The sequence below is a fragment of the Prenolepis imparis genome, unplaced genomic scaffold (assembly GCF_030444845.1).
Source record: "Prenolepis imparis isolate NDT839.2.m4 unplaced genomic scaffold, iyPreImpa1.0 SCAF_5, whole genome shotgun sequence".
Lineage (NCBI taxonomy): Eukaryota > Metazoa > Arthropoda > Insecta > Hymenoptera > Formicidae > Prenolepis > Prenolepis imparis.
Window position 1 is genome coordinate 13279355 of NW_028141163.1, and position 19898 is coordinate 13299252.

The window sequence follows — 19898 nt, forward strand, 5'->3', positions numbered from 1 at the left end:
GCTGTTGTCTGCTTGGTACCAAAAGATTCTGTAATCAATGTACTATTAAAATGTATATTCGATGAATTTTTGGCTCGTCTTAAAATATTAGAAATCGATACTTTTTTGCCGCTGAATCTATGCGACACATCCTTAATTTATGTATAGCAAATGAAAAAGTTTGTACGCTGTTATCTGCTTGGTACCAAAAGATTCTGTAATCAATGTACTATTAAAATGTATAATCGATGAATTTTTGGCTCGTCTTAAAATATTAGAAATTGATCCTTTTTTACCTCTGACCCTATGCGACGCATCCTTAATTTATGTATAGCAAATGAAAAAGTTTGTACGCTGTTGTCTGCTTAGTACCAAAAGATTCTGTAATCAATGTACTATTTAAATGTACAATCGATGAATTTTTGGCTCGTCTTAAAATATTAGAAATTAATACTTTTTTGACGCGGACCCTGTGCGACGCATCCTTATTTTATGTTTATCGTATTAAAAAATTTGTACGCTGGTGTCTGCATGGTACCAAAAGATTCTGTAATCAATGTGCTATTAAAATGTATAATCGATGAATTTTTGGCTCGTCTTAATATATTAGAAATCGATACTTTTTTGACGCGGACCCTGTCGACGCATCCTTATTTTATGTTTATCATATTAAAAAATTTGTACGCTGGTGTCTGCATGGTACCAAAAGATTCTGTAATCACTGTACTAATCAAATGTATAATCGATGAATTTTTGGCTCGTCTTAAAATATTAGAAATCGATACTTTTTTACCGCTGACCCTATGCGACGCATCCTTAATTTATGTATAGCAAATGAAAAAGTTTGTACGCTGTTGTCTGCTTGGTACCAAAAGATTCTGTAATCAATGTACTATTTAAATGTACAATCGATGAATTTTTGGCTCGTCTTAAAATATTAGAAATTAATACTTTTTTGACGCGGACCCTGTGTGACGCATCCTTATTTTATGTTTATCGTATTAAAAAATTTGTACGCTGGTGTCTGCATGGTACCAAAAGATTCTGTAATCAATGTGCTATTAAAATGTATAATCGATGAATTTTTGGCTCGTCTTAATATATTAGAAATCGATACTTTTTTGACGCGGACCCTGTCGACGCATCCTTATTTTATGTTTATCATATTATAAAATTTGTACGCTGGTGTCTGCATGGTACCAAAAGATTCTGTAATCAATGTACTAATCAAATGTATAATCGATGAATTTTTGGCTTGTCTTAAAATATTAGAAATCGATACTTTTTTACCGCTGACCTTATGCGACGCATCCTTAATTTATGTATAGCAAATGAAAAAGTTTGTACGCTGTTGTCTGCTTGGTACCAAAAGATTCTGTAATCAATGTACTATTAAAATGAACAATCGATGAATTTTTGGCTCGTCTTTAAATATTAGAAATCGATACTTTTTTGCCGCTGAATCTATGCGACGCATCGTTAATTTATGTATAGCAAATGAAAAAGTTTGTACGCTGTTGTCTGCTTGGTACCAAAAGATTCTGTAATCAATGTACTATTAAAATGTATATTCGATGAATTTTTGGCTCTTCTTAAAATATTAGAAATCGATACATTTTTGCCGCTGAATCTATGCGACGCATCCTTAATTTATGTATAGCAAATGAAAAAGTTTGTACGCTGTTGTCTGCTTGGTACCAAAAGATTCTGTAATCAATGTACTATTAAAATGTATAATCGATGAATTTTTGGCTCGTCTTAAAATATTAGAAATTGATCCTTTTTTACCTCTGACCCTATGCGACGCATCCTTAATTTATGTATAGCAAATGAAAAAGTTTGTACGCTGTTGTCTGCTTAGTACCAAAAGATTCTGTAATCAATGTACTATTATATGTACAATCGATGAATTTTTGGCTCGTCTTAAAATATTAGAAATTAATACTTTTTTGACGCGGACCCTGTGCGACGCATCCTTATTTTATGTTTATCGTATTAAAAAATTTGTACGCTGGTGTCTGCATGGTACCAAAAGATTCTGTAATCAATGTGCTATTAAAATGTATAATCGATGAATTTTTGGCTCGTCTTAATATATTAGAAATCGAAACTTTTTTGACGCGGACCCTGTCGACGCATCCTTATTTTATGTTTATCATATTAAAAAATTTGTACGCTGGTGTCTGCATGGTACCAAAAGATTCTGTAATCACTGTACTAATCAAATGTATAATCGATGAAATTTTGGCTCGTCTTAAAATATTAGAAATCGATACTTTTTTACCGCTGACCCTATGCGACGCATCCTTAATTTATGTATAGCAAATGAAAAAGTTTGTACGCTGTTGTCTGCTTGGTACCAAAAGATTCTGTAATCAATGTACTATTTAAATGTACAATCGATGAATTTTTGGCTCGTCTAAAAATATTAGAAATTGATACTTTTTTGACGCGGACCCTGTGCGACGCATACTTATTTAATGTTTATCGTATTAAAAAATTTGTACGCTGGTGTCTGCATGGTACCAAAAGATTCTGTAATCACTGTACTAATCAAATGTATAATCGATGAATTTTTGGCTCGTCTTAAAATATTAGAAATCGATACTTTTTTACCGCTGACCCTATGCGACGCATCCTTAATTTATGTATAGCAAATGAAAAAGTTTGTACGCTGTTGTCTGCTTGGTACCAAAAGATTCTGTAATCAATGTACTATTTAAATGTACAATCGATGAATTTTTTGCTCGTCTTAAAATATTAGAAATTGATACTTTTTTGACGCGGACCCTGTGCGACGCATCCTTATTTTATGTTTATCGTATTAAAAAATTTGCACGCTGGTGTCTGCATGGTACCAAAAAATTCTGTAATCAATGTGCTATTAAAATGTATAATCGATGAATTTTTGGCTCGTCTTAATATATTAGAAATCGATACTTTTTTGACGCGGACCCTGTCGACGCATCCTTATTTTATGTTTATCATATTATAAAATTTGTACGCTGGTGTCTGCATGGTATCAAAAGATTCTGTAATCAATGTACTAATCAAATGTATAATCGATGAATTTTTGGCTCGTCTTAAAATATTAGAAATCGATACTTTTTTACCGCTGACCCTATGCGACGCATCCTTAATTTATGTATAGCAAATGAAAAAGTTTGTACGCTGTTGTCTGCTTGGTACCAAAAGATTCTGTAATCAATGTACTATTTAAATGTACAATCGATGAATTTTTGGCTCGTCTTAAAATATTAGAAATTAATACTTTTTTGACGCGGACCCTGTGTGACGCATCCTTATTTTATGTTTATCGTATTAAAAAATTTGTACGCTGGTGTCTGCATGGTACCAAAAGATTCTGTAATCAATGTGCTATTAAAATGTATAATCGATGAATTTTTGGCTCGTCTTAATATATTAGAAATCGATACTTTTTTGACGCGGACCCTGTCGACGCATCCTTATTTTATGTTTATCATATTAAAAAATTTGTACGCTGGTGTCTGCATGGTACCAAAAGATTCTGTGATTAATGTACTAATCAAATGTATAATCGATGAATTTTTGGCTCGTCTTTAAATATTAGAAATCAATACTTTTTTACCGCTGACCCTATGCGACTCATCCTTAATTTATGTATAGCAAATGAAAAAGTTTGTACGCTGTTGTCTGCTTGGTACCAAAAGAGTCTGTAATCAATGTACTATTAAAATGTACAATCGATGAATTTTTGGCTCGTCTAAAATATTAGAAATTAATACTTTTTTGACGCGGACCCTGTGCGACGCATCCTTATTTTATGTTTAACGTATTAAAAAATTTGTACGCTGGTGTCTGCATGGTACCAAAAGATTCTGTAATCAATGTACTAATCAAATGTATAATCGATGAATTTTTGGCTCGTCTTTAAATATTAGAAATCGATACTTTTTTGACGCGGACCCTGTCGACGCATCCTTAATTTATGTATAGCAAATGAAAAAGTTTGTACGCTGTTGTCTGCTTGGTACCAAAAGATTCTGTAATCAATGTACTATTTAAATGTACAATCGATGAATTTTTGGCTCGTCCAAAAATATTAGAAATTGATACTTTTTTGACGCGGACCCTGTGCGACGCATCCTTATTTTATGTTTAACGTATTAAAAAATTTGTACGCTGGTGTCTGCATGGTACCAAAAGATTCTGTAATCAATGTACTAATCAAATGTATAATCGATGAATTTTTGGCTCGTCTTTAAATATTAGAAATCGATACTTTTTTGACGCGGACCCTGTCGACGCATCCTTAATTTATGTATAGCAAATGAAAAAGTTTGTACGCTGTTGTCTGCTTGGTACCAAAAGATTCTGTATTCAATGTACTATTTAAATGTACAATCGATGAATTTTTGGCTCGTCCAAAAATATTAGAAATTGATACTTTTTTGACGCGGACCCTGTGCGACGCATCCTTATTTTATGTTTATCGTATTAAAAAATTTGTACGCTGGTGTCTGCATGGTACCAAAAGATTCTGTAATCAATGTACTAATCAAATATATAATCGATGAATTTTTGGCTCGTCTTTAAATATTAGAAATCGATACTTTTTTGCCGCTGAATCTATGCGACGCATCCTTAATTTATGTATAGCAAATGAAAAAGTTTGTACGCTGTTGTCTGCTTGGTACCAAAAGATTCTGTAATCAATGTACTATTAAAATGTATAATCGATGAATTTTTGGCTCGTCTTAAAATATTAGAAATTGATCCTTTTTTACCTCCGACCCTATGCGACGCATCCTTAATTTATGTATAGCAAATGAAAAAGTTTGTACGCTGTTGTCTGCTTGGTACCAAAAGATTCTGTAATCAATGTACTATTTAAATGTACAATCGATGAATTTTTGGCTCGTCTTAAAATATTAGAAATTGATACTTTTTTGACGCGGACCCTGTGCGACGCATCCTTATTTTATGTTTATCGTATTAAAAAATTTGTACGCTGGTGTCTGCATGGTACCAAAAAATTCTGTATTCAATGTACTAATCAAATGTATAATCGATGAATTTTTGGCTCGTCTTTAAATATTAGAAATCGATACTTTTTTACCGCTGACCCTATGCGACGCATCCTTAATTTATGTATAGCAAATGAAAAAGTTTGTACGCTGTTGTCTGCTTGGTACCAAAAGATTCTGTAATCAATGTACTATTAAAATGAACAATCGATGAATTTTTGGCTCGTCTTTAAATATTAGAAATCGATACTTTTTTGCCGCTGAATCTATGCGACGCATCGTTAATTTATGTATAGCAAATGAAAAAGTTTGTACGCTGTTGTCTGCTTGGTACCAAAAGATTCTGTAATCAATGTACTATTAAAATGTATATTCGATGAATTTTTGGCTCGTCTTAAAATATTAGAAAACGATACTTTTTTGCCGCTGAATCTATGCGACGCATCCTTAATTTATGTATAGCAAATGAAAAAGTTTGTACGCTGTTGTCTGCTTGGTACCAAAAGATTCTGTAATCAATGTACTATTAAAATGTATAATCGATGAATTTTTGGCTCGTCTTAAAATATTAGAAATTGATCCTTTTTTACCTCTGACCCTATGCGACGCATCCTTAATTTATGTATAGCAAATGAAAAAGTTTGTACGCTGTTGTCTGCTTAGTACCAAAAGATTCTGTAATCAATGTACTATTTAAATGTACAATCGATGAATTTTTGGCTCGTCTTAAAATATTAGAAATTAATACTTTTTTGACGCGGACCCAGTGCGACGCATCCTTATTTTATGTTTATCGTATTAAAAAATTTGTACGCTGGTGTCTGCATGGTACCAAAAGATTCTGTAATCAATGTGCTATTAAAATGTATAATCGATGAATTTTTGGCTCGTCTTAATATATTAGAAATCGATACTTTTTTGACGCGGACCCTGTCGACGCATCCTTATTTTATGTTTATCATATTAAAAAATTTGTACGCTGGTGTCTGCATGGTACCAAAAGATTCTGTAATCAATGTACTATTTAAATGTACAATCGATGAATTTTTGGCTCGTCTTAAAATATTAGAAATTAATACTTTTTTGACGCGGACCCTGTGTGACGCATCCTTATTTTATTTTTATCGTATTAAAAAATTTGTACGCTGGTGTCTGCATGGTACCAAAAGATTCTGTAATCAATGTGTTATTAAAATGTATAATCGATGAATTTTTGGCTCGTCTTAATATATTAGAAATCGATACTTTTTTGACGCGGACCCTGTCGACGCATCCTTATTTTATGTTTATCATATTAAAAAATTTGTACGCTGGTGTCTGCATGGTACCAAAAGATTCTGTGATCAATGTACTAATCAAATGTATAATCGATGAATTTTTGGCTCGTCTTTAAATATTAGAAATCAATACTTTTTTACCGCTGACCCTATGCGACTCATCCTTAATTTATGTATAGCAAATGAAAAAGTTTGTACGCTGTTGTCTGCTTGGTACCAAAAGATTCTGTTATCAATGTCCTATTAAAATGTACAATCGATGAATTTTTGGCTCGTCTAAAATATTAGAAATTAATACTTTTTTGACGCGGACCCTGTGCGACGCATCCTTATTTTATGTTTAACGTATTAAAAAATTTGTACGCTGGTGTCTGCATGGTACCAAAAGATTCTGTAATCAATGTACTAATCAAATGTATAATCGATGAATTTTTGGCTCGTCTTTAAATATTAGAAATCGATACTTTTTTACCGCTGACCCTATGCGACGCATCCTTAATTTATGTATAGCAATTGAAAAAGTTTGTACGCTGTTGTCTGCTTGGTACCAAAAGATTCTGTAATCAATGTACTATTTAAATGTACAATCGATGAATTTTTGGCTGGTCTTAAAATATTAAAAATTAATACTTTTTTGACGCGGACCCTGTGCGACGCATCCTTATTTTATGTTTATCGTAGTAAAAAATTTGTACGCTGGTGTCTGCATGGTACCAAAAGATTCTGAAATCAATGTGTTATTAAAATGTATAATCGATGAATTTTTGGCTCGTCTTAATATATTAGAAATCGATACTTTTTTGACGCGGACCCTGTCGACGCATCCTTATTTTATGTTTATCATATTAAAAAATTTGTACGCTGGTGTCTGCATGGTACCAAAAGATTCTGTAATCAATGTGCTATTAAAATGTATAATCGATGAATTTTTGGCTCGTCTTAATATATTAGAAATCGATACTTTTTTGACGCGGACCCTGTCGACGCATCCTTATTTTATGTTTATCATATTATAAAATTTGTACGCTGGTGTCTGCATGGTACCAAAAGATTCTGTAATCAATGTACTAATCAAATGTATAATCGATGAATTTTTGGCTTGTCTTAAAATATTAGAAATCGATACTTTTTTACCGCTGACCCTATGCGACGCATCCTTAATTTATGTATAGCAAATGAAAAAGTTTGTACGCTGTTGTCTGCTTGGTACCAAAAGATTCTGTAATCAATGTACTATTAAAATGAACAATCGATGAATTTTTGGCTCGTCTTTAAATATTAGAAATCGATACTTTTTTGCCGCTGAATCTATGCGACGCATCTTTAATTTATGTATAGCAAATGAAAAAGTTTGTACGCTGTTGTCTGCTTGGTACCAAAAGATTCTGTAATCAATGTACTATTAAAATGTATATTCGATGAATTTTTGGCTCGTCTTAAAATATTAGAAATCGATACTTTTTTGCCGCTGAATCTATGCGACGCATCCTTAATTTATGTATAGCAAATGAAAAAGTTTGTACGCTGTTGTCTGCTTGGTACCAAAAGATTCTGTAATCAATGTACTATTAAAATGTATAATCGATGAATTTTTGGCTCGTCTTAAAATATTAGAAATTGATCCTTTTTTACCTCTGACCCTATGCGACGCATCCTTAATTTATGTATAGCAAATGAAAAAGTTTGTACGCTGTTGTCTGCTTAGTACCAAAAGATTCTGTAATCAATGTACTATTTAAATGTACAATCGATGAATTTTTGGCTCGTCTTAAAATATTAGAAATTAATACTTTTTTGACGCGGACCCTGTGCGACGCATCCTTATTTTATGTTTATCGTATTAAAAAATTTGTACGCTGGTGTCTGCATGGTACCAAAAGATTCTGTAATCAATGTGCTATTAAAATGTATAATCGATGAATTTTTGGCTCGTCTTAATATATTAGAAATCGATACTTTTTTGACGCGGACCCTGTCGACGCATCCTTATTTTATGTTTATCATATTAAAAAATTTGTACGCTGGTGTCTGCATGGTACCAAAAGATTCTGTAATCACTGTACTAATCAAATGTATAATCGATGAATTTTTGGCTCGTCTTAAAATATTAGAAATCGATACTTTTTTACCGCTGACCTTATGCGACGCATCCTTAATTTATGTATAGCAAATGAAAAAGTTTGTACGCTGTTGTCTGCTTGGTACCAAAAGATTCTGTAATCAATGTACTATTAAAATGAACAATCGATGAATTTTTGGCTCGTCTTTAAATATTAGAAATCGATACTTTTTTGCCGCTGAATCTATGCGACGCATCGTTAATTTATGTATAGCAAATGAAAAAGTTTGTACGCTGTTGTCTGCTTGGTACCAAAAGATTCTGTAATCAATGTACTATTTAAATGTACAATCGATGAATTTTTGGCTCGTCTAAAAATATTAGAAATTGATACTTTTTTGACGCGGACCCTGTGCGACGCATCCTTATTTTATGTTTATCGTATTAAAAAATTTGTACGCTGGTGTCTGCATGGTACCAAAAGATTCTGTAATCAATGTACTAATCAAATATATAATCGATGAATTTTTGGCTCGTCTTAAAATATTAGAAATTGATCCTTTTTTACCTCTGACCCTATACGACGCATCCTTAATTTATGTATAGCAAATGAAAAAGTTTGTACGCTGTTGTCTGCTTGGTACCAAAAGATTCTGTAATCAATGTACTATTTAAATGTACAATCGATGAATTTTTGGCTCGTCTTAAAATATTAGAAATTGATACTTTTTTGACGCGGACCCTGTGCGACGCATCCTTATTTTATGTTTATCGTATTAAAAAATTTGTACGCTGGTGTCTGCATGGTACCAAAAAATTCTGTAATCTATGTGCTATTAAAATGTATAATCGATGAATTTTTGGCTCGTCTTAATATATTAGAAATCGATAGTTTTTTGACGCGGACCCTGTCGACGCATCCTTATTTTATGTTTATCATATTATAAAATTTGTACGCTGGTGTCTGCATGGTACAAAAAGATTCTGTAATCAATGTACTAATCAAATGTATAATCGATGAATTTTTGGCTCGTCTTTAAATATTAGAAATCGATACTTTTTTACCGCTGACCCTATGCGACGCATCCTTAATTTATGTATAGCAAATGAAAAAGTTTGTACGCTGTTGTCTGCTTGGAACCAAAAGATTCTGTAATCAATGTACTATTTAAATGTACAATCGATGAATTTTTGGCTCGTCTAAAAATATTAGAAATTGATACTTTTTTGACGCGGACCCTGTGCGACGCATCCTTATTTTATGTTTATCGTATTAAAAAATTTGTACGCTGGTGTCTGCATGGTACCAAAAGATTCTGTAATCAATGTACTAATCAAATATATAATCGATGAATTTTTGGCTCGTCTTAAAATATTAGAAATTGATCCTTTTTTACCTCTGACCCTATGCGACGCATCCTTAATTTATGTATAGCAAATGAAAAAGTTTGTACGCTGTTGTCTGCTTGGTACCAAAAGATTCTGTAATCAATGTACTATTTAAATGTACAATCGATGAATTTTGGCTGGTCTTAAAATATTAAAAATTAATACTTTTTTGACGCGGACCCTGTGCGACGCATCCTTATTTTATGTTTATCGTAGTAAAAAATTTGTACGCTGTTGTCTGCTTGGTACCAAAAGATTCTGTAATCAATGTACTAATCAAATGTATAATCGATGAATTTTTGGCTCGTCTTTAAATATTAGAAATCGATACTTTTTTACCGCTGACCCTATGCGACGCATCCTTAATTTATGTATAGCAAATGAAAAAGTTTGTACGCTGTTGTCTGCTTGGTACCAAAAGATTCTGTAATCAATGTACTATTTAAATGTACAATCGATGAATTTTTGGCTCGTCTAAAAATATTAGAAATTGATACTTTTTTGACGCGGACCCTGTGCGACGCATCCTAATTTTATGTTTATCGTATTAAAAAATTTGTACGCTGGTGTCTGCATGGTACCAAAAGATTCTGTAATCAATGTACTAATCAAATATATAATCGATGAATTTTTGGCTCGTCTTAAAATATTAGAAATTGATCCTTTTTTACCTCTGACCCTATACGACGCATCCTTAATTTATGTATAGCAAATGAAAAAGTTTGTACGCTGTTGTCTGCTTGGTACCAAAAGATTCTGTAATCAATGTACTATTTAAATGTACAATCGATGAATTTTTGGCTCGTCTTAAAATATTAGAAATTGATACTTTTTTGACGCGGACCCTGTCGACGCTTCCTTATTTTATGTTTATCATATTATAAAATTTGTACGCTGGTGTCTGCATGGTACCAAAAGATTCTGTAATCAATGTACTAATCAAATGTATAATCGATGAATTTTTGGCTCGTCTTTAAATATTAGAAATTAATACTTTTTTGACGCGGACCCTGTGTGACGCATCCTTATTTTATGTTTATCGTATTAAAAAATTTGTACGCTGGTGTCTGCATGGTACCAAAAGATTCTGTAATCAATGTGCTATTAAAATGTATAATCGATGAATTTTTGGCTCGTCTTAATATATTAGAAATCGATACTTTTTTGACGCGGACCCTGTCGACGCATCCTTATTTTATGTTTATCATATTATAAAATTTGTACGCTGGTGTCTGCATGGTACCAAAAGATTCTGTAATCAATGTACTAATCAAATGTATAATCGATGAATTTTTGGCTTGTCTTAAAATATTAGAAATCGATACTTTTTTACCGCTGACCTTATGCGACGCATCCTTAATTTATGTATAGCAAATGAAAAAGTTTGTACGCTGTTGTCTGCTTGGTACCAAAAGATTCTGTAATCAATGTACTATTAAAATGAACAATCGATGAATTTTTGGCTCGTCTTTAAATATTAGAAATCGATACTTTTTTGCCGCTGAATCTATGCGACGCATCGTTAATTTATGTATAGCAAATGAAAAAGTTTGTACGCTGTTGTCTGCTTGGTACCAAAAGATTCTGTAATCAATGTACTATTAAAATGTATATTCGATGAATTTTTGGCTCTTCTTAAAATATTAGAAATCGATACTTTTTTGCCGCTGAATCTATGCGACGCATCCTTAATTTATGTATAGCAAATGAAAAAGTTTGTACGCTGTTGTCTGCTTGGTACCAAAAGATTCTGTAATCAATGTACTATTAAAATGTATAATCGATGAATTTTTGGCTCGTCTTAAAATATTAGAAATTGATCCTTTTTTACCTCTGACCCTATGCGACGCATCCTTAATTTATGTATAGCAAATGAAAAAGTTTGTACGCTGTTGTCTGCTTAGTACCAAAAGATTCTGTAATCAATGTACTATTATATGTACAATCGATGAATTTTTGGCTCGTCTTAAAATATTAGAAATTAATACTTTTTTGACGCGGACCCTGTGCGACGCATCCTTATTTTATGTTTATCGTATTAAAAAATTTGTACGCTGGTGTCTGCATGGTACCAAAAGATTCTGTAATCAATGTGCTATTAAAATGTATAATCGATGAATTTTTGGCTCGTCTTAATATATTAGAAATCGATACTTTTTTGACGCGGACCCTGTCGACGCATCCTTATTTTATGTTTATCATATTAAAAAATTTGTACGCTGGTGTCTGCATGGTACCAAAAGATTCTGTAATCACTGTACTAATCAAATGTATAATCGATGAATTTTTGGCTCGTCTTAAAATATTAGAAATCGATACTTTTTTACCGCTGACCCTATGCGACGCATCCTTAATTTATGTATAGCAAATGAAAAAGTTTGTACGCTGTTGTCTGCTTGGTACCAAAAGATTCTGTAATCAATGTCCTATTAAAATGTACAATCGATGAATTTTTGGCTCGTCTAAAATATTAGAAATTAATACTTTTTTGACGCGGACCCTGTGCGACGCATCCTTATTTTATGTTTAACGTATTAAAAAATTTGTACGCTGGTGTCTGCATGGTACCAAAAGATTCTGTAATCAATGTACTAATCAAATGTATAATCGATGAATTTTTGGCTCGTCTTTAAATATTAGAAATCGATACTTTTTTACCGCTGACCCTATGCGACGCATCCTTAATTTATGTATAGCAAATGAAAAAGTTTGTACGCTGTTGTCTGCTTGGTACCAAAAGATTCTGTAATCAATGTACTAATCAAATGTATAATCGATGAATTTTTGGCTCGTCTTTAAATATTAGAAATCGATACTTTTTTACCGCTGACCCTATGCGACGCATCCTTAATTTATGTATAGCAAATGAAAAAGTTTGTACGCTGTTGTCTGCTTGGTACCAAAAGATTCTGTAATCAATGTACTATTTAAATGTACAATCGATGAATTTTTGGCTCGTCTAAAAATATTAGAGATTGATACTTTTTTGACGCGGACCCTGTGCGACGCATCCTTATTTTATGTTTATCGTATTAAAAAATTTGTACGCTGGTGTCTGCATGGTACCAAAAGATTCTGTAATCAATGTACTAATCAAATATATAATCGATGAATTTTTGGCTCGTCTTAAAATATTAGAAATTGATCCTTTTTTACCTCTGACCCTATACGACGCATCCTTAATTTATGTATAGCAAATGAAAAAGTTTGTACGCTGTTGTCTGCTTGGTACCAAAAGATTCTGTAATCAATGTACTATTTAAATGTACAATCGATGAATTTTTGGCTCGTCTTAAAATATTAGAAATTGATACTTTTTTGACGCGGACCCTGTGCGACGCATCCTTATTTTATGTTTATCGTATTAAAAAATTTGTACGCTGGTGTCTGCATGGTACCAAAAAATTCTGTAATCAATGTGCTATTAAAATGTATAATCGATGAATTTTTGGCTCGTCTTAATATATTAGAAATCGATAGTTTTTTGACGCGGACCCTGTCGACGCATCCTTATTTTATGTTTATCATATTATAAAATTTGTACGCTGGTGTCTGCATGGTACCAAAAGATTCTGTAATCAATGTACTAATCAAATGTATAATCGATGAATTTTTGGCTCGTCTTTAAATATTAGAAATCGATACTTTTTTACCGCTGACCCTATGCGACGCATCCTTAATTTATGTATAGCAAATGAAAAAGTTTGTACGCTGTTGTCTGCTTGGAACCAAAAGATTCTGTAATCAATGTACTATTTAAATGTACAATCGATGAATTTTTGGCTCGTCTAAAAATATTAGAAATTGATACTTTTTTGACGCGGACCCTGTGCGACGCATCCTTATTTTATGTTTATCGTATTAAAAAATTTGTACGCTGGTGTCTGCATGGTACCAAAAGATTCTGTAATCAATGTACTAATCAAATATATAATCGATGAATTTTTGGCTCGTCTTAAAATATTAGAAATTGATCCTTTTTTACCTCTGACCCTATGCGACGCATCCTTAATTTATGTATAGCAAATGAAAAAGTTTGTACGCTGTTGTCTGCTTGGTACCAAAAGATTCTGTAATCAATGTACTATTTAAATGTACAATCGATGAATTTTGGCTGGTCTTAAAATATTAAAAATTAATACTTTTTTGACGCGGACCCTGTGCGACGCATCCTTATTTTATGTTTATCGTAGTAAAAAATTTGTACGCTGTTGTCTGCTTGGTACCAAAAGATTCTGTAATCAATGTACTAATCAAATGTATAATCGATGAATTTTTGGCTCGTCTTTAAATATTAGAAATCGATACTTTTTTACCGCTGACCCTATGCGACGCATCCTTAATTTATGTATAGCAAATGAAAAAGTTTGTACGCTGTTGTCTGCTTGGTACCAAAAGATTCTGTAATCAATGTACTATTTAAATGTACAATCGATGAATTTTTGGCTCGTCTAAAAATATTAGAAATTGATACTTTTTTGACGCGGACCCTGTGCGACGCATCCTAATTTTATGTTTATCGTATTAAAAAATTTGTACGCTGGTGTCTGCATGGTACCAAAAGATTCTGTAATCAATGTACTAATCAAATATATAATCGATGAATTTTTGGCTCGTCTTAAAATATTAGAAATTGATCCTTTTTTACCTCTGACCCTATACGACGCATCCTTAATTTATGTATAGCAAATGAAAAAGTTTGTACGCTGTTGTCTGCTTGGTACCAAAAGATTCTGTAATCAATGTACTATTTAAATGTACAATCGATGAATTTTTGGCTCGTCTTAAAATATTAGAAATTGATACTTTTTTGACGCGGACCCTGTGCGACGCATCCTTATTTTATGTTTATCGTATTAAAAAATTTGTACGCTGGTGTCTGCATGGTACCAAAAAATTCTGTAATCAATGTGCTATTAAAATGTATAATCGATGAATTTTTGGCTCGTCTTAATATATTAGAAATCAATAGTTTTTTGACGCGGACCCTGTCGACGCATCCTTATTTTATGTTTATCATATTATAAAATTTGTACGCTGGTGTCTGCATGGTACCAAAAGATTCTGTAATCAATGTACTAATCAAATGTATAATCGATGAATTTTTGGCTCGTCTTTTAATATTAGAAATCGATACTTTTTTACCGCTGACCCTATGCGACGCATCCTTAATTTATGTATAGCAAATGAAAAAGTTTGTACGCTGTTGTCTGCTTGGAACCAAAAGATTCTGTAATCAATGTACTATTTAAATGTACAATCGATGAATTTTTGGCTCGTCTAAAAATATTAGAAATTGATACTTTTTTGACGCGGACCCTGTGCGACGCATCCTTATTTTATGTTTATCGTATTAAAAAATTTGTACGCTGGTGTCTGCATGGTACCAAAAGATTCTGTAATCAATGTACTAATCAAATATATAATCGATGAATTTTTGGCTCGTCTTAAAATATTAGAAATTGATCCTTTTTTACCTCTGACCCTATGCGACGCATCCTTAATTTATGTATAGCAAATGAAAAAGTTTGTACCCTGTTGTCTGCTTGGTACCAAAAGATTCTGTAATCAATGTACTATTTAAATGTACAATCGATGAATTTTGGCTGGTCTTAAAATATTAAAAATTAATACTTTTTTGACGCGGACCCTGTGCGACGCATCCTTATTTTATGTTTATCGTAGTAAAAAATTTGTACGCTGGTGTCTGCATGGTACCAAAAGATTCTGTAATCAATGTGCTATTAAAATGTATAATCGATGAATTTTTGGCTCGTCTTAATATTTTAGAAATCGATACTTTTTTGACGCGGACCCTGTCGACGCATCCTTATTTTATGTTTATCATATTAAAAAATTTGTACGCTGGTGTCTGCATGGTACCAAAAGATTCTGTAATCAATGTGCTATTAAAATGTATAATCGATGAATTTTTGGCTCGTCTTAATATATTAGAAATCGATACTTTTTTGACGCGGACCCTGTCGACGCATCCTTATTTTATGTTTATCATATTAAAAAATTTGTACGCTGGTGTCTGCATGGTACCAAAAGATTCTGTAATCAATGTGCTATTAAAATGTATAATCGATGAATTTTTGGCTCGTCTTAATATATTAGAAATCGATACTTTTTTGACACGGACCCTGTCGACGCATCCTTATTTTATGTTTATCATATTAAAAAATTTGTACGCTGGTGTCTGCATGGTACCAAAAGATTCTGTAATCAATGTACTATTTAAATGTACAATCGATGAATTTTTGGCTCGTCTAAAAATATTAGAAATTGATACTTTTTTGACGCGGACCCTGTGCGACGCATCCTTATTTTATGTTTATCGTATTAAAAAATTTGTACGCTGGTGTCTGCATCGTACCAAAAGATTCTGTAATCAATGTACTAATCAAATGTATAATCGATGAATTTTTGGCTCGTCTTTAAATATTAGAAATCGATACTTTTTTGCCGCTGAATCTATGCGACGCATCCTTAATTTATGTATAGCAAATGAAAAAGTTTGTACGCTGTTGTCTGCTTGGTACCAAAAGATTCTGTAATCAATGTACTATTAAAATGTATAATCGATGAATTTTTGGCTCGTCTTAAAATATTAGAAATTGATCCTTTTTTACCTCTGACCCTATGCGACGCATCCTTAATTTATGTATAGCAAATGAAAAAGTTTGTACGCTGTTGTCTGCTTGGTACCAAAAGATTCTGTAATCAATGTACTATTTAAATGTACAATCGATGAATTTTTGGCTCGTCTTAAAATATTAGAAATTAATACTTTTTTGACGCGGACCCTGTGCGACGCATCCTTATTTTATGTTTATCGTATTAAAAAATTTGTACGCTGGTGTCTGCATGGTACCAAAAGATTCTGTAATCAATGTGCTATTAAAATGTATAATCGATGAAGTTTTGGCTCGTCTTAATATATTAGAAATCGATACTTTTTTGACGCGGACCCTGTCGACGCATCCTTATTTTATGTTTATCATATTAAAAAATTTGTACGCTGGTGTCTGCATGGTACCAAAAGATTCTGTAATCACTGTACTAATCAAATGTATAATCGATGAATTTTTGGCTCGTCTTAAAATATTAGAAATCGATACTTTTTTACCTCTGACCCTATGCGACGCATCCTTAATTTATGTATAGCAAATGAAAAAGTTTGTACGCTGTTGTCTGCTTGGTACCAAAAGATTCTGTAATCAATGTACTATTTAAATGTACAATCGATGAATTTTTGGCTCGTCTTAAAATATTAGAAATTGATACTTTTTTGACGCGGACCCTGTGCGACGCATCCTTATTTTATGTTTATCGTATTAAAAAATTTGTACGCTGGTGTCTGCATGGTACCAAAAGATTCTGTAATCAATGTACTAATCAAATATATAATCGATGAATTTTTGTCTCGTCTTTAAATATTAGAAATCGATACTTTTTTGCCGCTGAATCTATGCGACGCATCCTTAATTTATGTATAGCAAATGAAAAAGTTTGTACGCTGTTGTCTGCTTGGTACCAAAAGATTCTGTAATCAATGTACTATTAAAATGTATAATCGATGAATTTTTGGCTCGTCTTAAAATATTAGAAATTGATCCTTTTTTACCTCCGAGCCTATGCGACGCATCCTTAATTTATGTATAGCAAATGAAAAAGTTTGTACGCTGTTGTCTGCTTGGTACCAAAAGATTCTGTAATCAATGTACTATTTAAATGTACAATCGATGAATTTTTGGCTCGTCTTAAAATATTAGAAATTAATACTTTTTTGACGCGGACCCTGTGCGACGCATCCTTATTTTATGTTTATCGTATTAAAAAATTTGTACGCTGGTGTCTGCATGGTACCAAAAGATTCTGTAATCAATGTGCTATTAAAATGTATAATCGATGAATTTTTGGCTCGTCTTAATATATTAGAAATCGATACTTTTTTGTCGCGGACCCTGTCGACGCATTCTTATTTTATGTTTATCATATTATAAAATTTGTACGCTGGTGTCTGCATGGTACCAAAAGATTCTGTAATCAATGTACTAATCAAATGTATAATCGATGAATTTTTGGCTCGTCTTAAAATATTAGAAATCGATACTCTTTTACCGCTGACCCCATGCAACGCATCCTTATTTTATGTTTATCATATTAAAAAATTTGTACGCTGGTGTCTGCATGGTACCAAAAGATTCTGTATTCAATGTACTGTTAAAATATATGAGAGAATAATTTTTGGCGCGTCTTAAAATATTGAAAATTAAAATTTTTAAACCGCGAACCCCATACGGCGCGGTTTCATTTTGCGTATATTAGATCAAAAAGTTTGTAGGCTGGTATTCTGATGGTACCATCATAATGTGTAGACAATGTACTGTTAAAATATATGAGAGAATAATTTTTGGCGCGTCTTAAAATATTGAAAATTAAAATTTTTATACCGCGAACCCCGTACGGCGCGGTTTCATTTTGCGTATATTAGATCAAAAAGTTTGTACGCTGGTATGCTGATGGTACCATCATAATGTGTAGACAGTGTACTGTTAAAATATATGAAAGAATAATTTTTGGTGCGTCTTAAAATATTGAAAATTAAAACTTTTAAGCCGCGAATCTCATACGGCGCACAATTATATTACGTATATTGTATCAAAAAGTTTGTAGGATAGTATTCTGATGGTACCAAAATAATCTGCAAACAATACACTGTTGAAATATATAAAAGATTAATTATTGGCTCTGTTTAAAATATTAAAAATCAATATTTTATAGCCGCGAACTCATTAAAACTCAGATTCATATTATGTTTATTAAATGAAAAAGTTTGTAGGCTCGAATCTATTTGTTACAGAAATAATCTGCATATAATGTACTATTATAAAAAAACAACCAATTAATATTTGGCTCTTTCTAAAATATAAAGAATTGATATTTTATTAACGCGAATTCTATATAACGAAGAATTGTACTATGTGTATTAAACGAAAAAATTTGTACGCTCGAATCTGTTTGATATAAAAGGAATCTGTATAAAATGTACTACTAAAAATAACAATCGATTAATTTTTGACTTTTTTTAGAATATTTAAAATCGATACTTTTAAACTGCGGATCCTATATAAAGCAGAATTATATTATGTGTATTAAACGAAAAAATTTGTAAGCTTGAATATATTTAGTATAAAAGTATAATCTGCATAAAATATACTATTAAAAAGAACAAGCGATGAATTTTTGTCTTTTATTAAAATATTAAAAATCTATACTTTATTATAGCCGCGGACCTATAAAACTCAGACTTATATTATGTGTATTATATAAAAAAAACTTGTACGCTTGAATCTGTTTGGTATAAAAGTAATCTGCATACAATGTACTATTAACAAAAAACAAGCGATGAATTTTTTTCTTTTTTTACTATATTTAAAGGTGAAACTTTGTAGCCGCGAACCCTACACTGCGCAGACTTATATTATGTATATTATATAAAATAATTTGCATGCTCGTATTTATTTAATATAAAGAACCAATATAATTTATCGCTTGTTTTTTTCAATAGTACGTTGTTTGCAGATTATTTTTTATACTAAATAGATACGAGCGTGCAAATTATTTTATTTGATTTACATAATAAAAGTTTGCGCTATATAGGATCCGCTGCTACAAAGTATCGATTTTTGATATTCGAAGAATAGCCAAAAATTTATTGCTTGTATATTTCGATAGTATATTTCGATAGTACATTGTATTATATATATAAAATTATCTGCAAACAATGAAATATATTATTCAAGTTTTAAGTAGTAAACATATTATTTTTGTAATATTATTTATAACATAAAATATTTTTATAACATATTTTTATTTTAAAATTTAATTAGCAAATTAACGCTTTAATTATCTGATTTCTTTAAAAAAATGTTAATTAAATTTAAACAAACTTTATATAAAAATATCATTTTTATAATATCATTCTTTTTAATATAAAATTGAAGAATGGCGCGCGCGTAGCGCGCGCTTGTGTTGTTCTAGTATATGTAAATTGAAGGATGGTGTAGTACGCGCTTGTGTTGTTCTAGTTTTGATTATAATTTATAGAAATCTAGTCTTATAATTATATCACTAGAGGTCTCCATAATCTCTTTTGTCAATCCTCAAAATTAATAA